Below are 4536 nucleotides of genomic sequence, written 5' to 3'. Positions count from 1 at the left end.
AGTTTGTGTTTATATTTGATAGGCAATAAAATTAGTTTTTTCCTGAACAATTTGACAAAAAGATGCTTCATATTAATACGGGACTTGTAAATAAACTCATCACAGATACCGGGTTTAAAATTTATACTGACGCCAGATGTGTGATTGGTCTACAAAAGACTCGTTAGTGATGCTACAATCAAAAAATGTTAAAAACTTTTGGTTTTGATGTAACGTTGACATGCTAATTAAAAGATTAAAATCTGAAAAATTGAAACAGAAAAAAGCTCTATTTAAAGGTGATATTTATTGATAGTTTTTGTTACAGATACAGCATCTAGTATATGTTGCCCTCCTCTACAGATGAAGACCCATAAGTATAGGACTGGCAACATGTAGGTTTATTACAGTTTGCTTAAGTTTATGTTTTATTTGATGGGCAATGAAATTAGTTTTTTTTTTTTAACAATTTGACAAAAAGATGCTTTATGTTAATATGGGACTTGTAAATAAACTCATCATAGATACCTGGTTTAAAATTTATATTGATGCCATATATGTGTTTCAATTACAAAAGACTCATTATTGATGCTACAATAAAAAATATTATAAGCAGTTCTCTGCAAAGAGCAAACTTTAGGATTTGATTTAACGTTGACATGCTAATTAAAAAATTGAATTCTGAAAAATTGAAACAGCAAATAGCCTCTATTTGAAGGTGATATTAATTGATAGTTTTTTTTACAGATACAGCATCTAGTATATGTTGCCCTCCTCGACAGATGAAGACCCATAATTATAGGACTGGCAACATGTAGGTTTATTACAGTTTGCTTAAGTTATGTTTTATTTGATAGGCAATAAAATTAGTTTTTTTTTTACAATTTGACAAAAAGATGCTTTATGTTTACATGGGACTTGTAAATAAACTCATCATAGATACCTGGTTTAAAATTTATATTGACCCCAGACGTGTGTTTTGTCTACAAAAGACTCGTTAGTGATGCTACAATAAAAAAATATTAAAAGCAGATCTTTGCAAAGAGCAAACTTTAGGATTTGATGTAACGTTGACATGCTAATTAAAAGATTGAATTCTGAAAAATTGAAACAGCAAATAGCCTCTATTTGAAGGTGATATTAATTGATAGTTTTTGTTACAGATACAGCATCTAGTATATGTTGCCCTCCTGGACAGATGAAGACCCATAAGTATAGGACTGGCAACATGTAGGTTTATTACAGTTTGCTTAAGTTTATGTTTATATTTGATAGGCAATAAAAATAGTTTTTTTTCTCTGAACAAGTTGTCAAAAAGATGCTTCATGTTGATATGGGACTTGTAAATAAACTCATGATAGATACCTGGTTTAAAATTAATACTGACACCAGACGTGTGTTTTGTCTACAAAAGACTGTTGAGTAATGCTACAAAAAAAATAATATTAAAAGCAGATATCTGCAAAGAGCAAACTTTAGGTTTTGAAGTAACGTTGACATGCTAATTAAAAGATTGAATTCTGAAAAATTGAAACAGCAAATAGCCTCTATTTGAAGTTGATATTAATTGATAGTTTTTCTCTATTTGAAGGTGATATTAATTGATAGTTTTTGTTACAGATACAGCATCTAGTATATGTTGCCCTCCTCGACAGATGAAGAGACCCATTTGTATAGGACTGGCCACATGTATGTTCATTACAGTTTGCTTAAGTTCATGTTTATATTTGATAGGCAATAAAATTAGTTTTTTTTTCTCTGAACAAGTTGACAAAAAGATGCTTCATGTTAATATGGGACTTGTAAATAAGCTCATCATAGATACCTGGTTTAAAATGTATACTGATGCCATATGTGTGTTTCAATTACAAAAGACTCATTATTGATGCTACAATGAAAAAATATTATAAGCAGATCTCTGCAAAGAGCAAACTTTAGGTTTAACTGTAAAATTGACATGCTCATTGAAAGATTGAATTCTGAAAAATTGAAACGGCAAATAGCGGTTATTTGAAAGTGATATTAATTGATAGTTTTTGTTACAGATACAGCATCTAGTATATGTTGCCCTCCTCGACAGATGAAGACCCATAAATATAGGACTAGCAACATGGAGGTTTATTACAGTTTGCTTAAGTTTATGTTTATATTTGATAGGCAATAAAATTAGGTTTTTTTCTCTGACCTATTTGACAAAAAGATGCTTCATGTTAATAGAGGAAGTGTAAATAAACTCATCATAGATTCCTGGTTTAAAATTTATACTGATGCCCTATGTGTGTTTCAATTACAAAAGACTCATTATTGATGCTACAATGAAAAAAATATTAAAAGCAGATCTCTGCAAAGAGCAAACTTTAGGTTTTGATGTAATGTTGACATGCTAATTAAAAGATTGAATTCTGAAAAATTTAAACAGCAAATAGCCTCTATTTAAAGGTGATATTAATTGATAGTTTTTGTTACAGATACAGCATCTAGTATGTTGCCCTCCTGGACAGATGAAGACCCATAAGTATAGGACTGGCAACATGTAGGTTTATTACAGTTTGCTTAAGTTTATGTTTATATTTGATAGGCAATAAAATTAGTTTTTTTTCTCTGAACAATTTGACAAAAAGATGCTTCATGTTAATAGGGGACTTGTAAATAAACTCATTATAGATACCTGGTATAAAATTTATACTGATGCCATATGTGTGTTTCAATAACAAAAGACTCATTATTGATGCTACAATGAAAAAATATTAAAAGCAGATCTCTGCAAAGAGCAAACTTTAGGTTTTGATGTAATGTTGACATGCTAATTAAAAGATTGAATTCTGAAAAATTTAAACAGCAAATAGCCTCTATTTAAAGGTGATATTAATTGATAGTTTTTGTTACAGATACAGCATCTAGTATATGTTGCCCTCCTGGACAGATGAAGACCCATAAGTATAGGGCTGGCAACATGTAGGTTTATTACAGTTTGCTTAAGTTTATGTTTATATTTGATAGGCAATAAAATTAGTTTTTTTCTGAACAATTTGACAAAAAGATGCTTCATGTTAATTGGGGACTTGTAAATAAACTCATCATAGATATCTGGATTAAAATTTAATATTTATGCCAGACATGAGTTTCATCTACAAAAGACTCATCAGTGACGCTCGAATAAAAAAAAATTAAAGGCAGATCTCTGCCAAGAGCAAACTTTTGGTTTTGATGTAACGTTGACATGCTAATTAAAAGATTAATCTGTAATTGGTCTTTCAGAATGCATTCCTGAAAATAAAGATAATGCAATTCACTCTAGGAACTCCCTTTGAGGCCAAAACTGCAAATTTTAATTTGAAGTTTCATGAAAAGTTAAATCCAAGAACAGAAAGTTCATCTGCACTTTTTTGTTTAAGGGTATAAGAATAGGGGTTTGCAGCATATTTCTAACATTTTTACATGTATATGCCCTGAACTTCTAAGAGTTTAGAATTATATTAAAATTCTTTACTAGACCTATCTACAGTTTTCCCCCTTGAACAACATTGTGAAATTTGCCTAACATTTCTTTTCTTTAATCAATAACTGTAATAAGAATGTAAAGTAGTTTTGAATATTATAACTTGTCTCTTATTTCGAAATTGACATATAAAATCATGCATTTTAATATGACGTCCTTATTACACTTTGTTAACAAAGCCGTGTTCTAATGAGCATAAAAAATATGTTTGACACATCAACACAAACTTTTTTTATTAACGTTATTTCCATGGTTATCCTTTCAAATATTTACATTTAAGCAGCAAGCATAAACTTTTATTATATATTTTTATCAAACAACATATATTTACCCTGGTCGTAGTTTTTAAACTTATCAAATATGAAATGTAATATACAAACTTCTCGGGGAGGAAACGGGAACAGCCAAACAGTCTTACAGTATTTTCGTACACTTCGACCTAGAAATATATTGTATTTGTCATGTTAGAATCGAAATAATTCCTTCATGTCATGATCTATGCTCATTTTGACATGGGAAGGCATTCTATTTGACCACATTTTACATCCACTAACGCTCAGTGTAAAATTTCGACAAATATAATCCCTACCCATGTTAAAATGAGCATAGAGCATGACATGAAGGAATTATTTCTTAACTACATTAATTTCTGAATTGATTGTTTTTGTTACAGATGCAACTTATGAGTCATATAAGGTGCAGTATAGCAGCAGAAGATGTATAATTGAATTGTGATGATACAGTTGAATTCTTTAGATAATAAAATTCATTTATGTTTAAAATATCAGATGAGAATTTGCCAAGTGCTCTCCATATGTCTGCAAAGATATAACATGCATAATTAAGACTTTACTGGTTTTGTAAACTACTTTTCCAATATTCACAGTTTCTGATTGTCAATTTAGATATTTACTTATTAACCTGAATTTTTTTATTAAGTCCATTTGATAACTATTAAAAGTAATTGGAACAATAAGATTTTATTTAGATATTCATATTGAAATTTTTATCATTTTTGTTACAGATATATACATCATAAAGTTTTGGTTTACCAGCAA

General features: G+C 29.6%; 1 long non-coding RNA gene across 1 annotated transcript; it reads left to right on the top strand.

Moving 5' to 3' along the window:
- The first annotated feature begins 303 nt into the window (after window positions 1–303).
- LOC134713807 (uncharacterized) lies at window positions 304–1212 on the top strand. The gene is made up of 3 exons (XR_010106392.1): window positions 304–374; window positions 727–793; window positions 1143–1212. It is a non-coding gene; the product is annotated as an uncharacterized LOC134713807 (long non-coding RNA).
- Window positions 1213–4536: the final 3324 nt, after the last annotated feature.

The sequence above is a fragment of the Mytilus trossulus genome, chromosome 4, assembly GCF_036588685.1.
Source record: "Mytilus trossulus isolate FHL-02 chromosome 4, PNRI_Mtr1.1.1.hap1, whole genome shotgun sequence".
NCBI classification, from domain to species: domain Eukaryota; kingdom Metazoa; phylum Mollusca; class Bivalvia; order Mytilida; family Mytilidae; genus Mytilus; species Mytilus trossulus.
The sequence above is the reverse complement of the archived record's forward strand: the minus strand, read 5'-3'. Positions and strand labels throughout refer to the sequence as shown.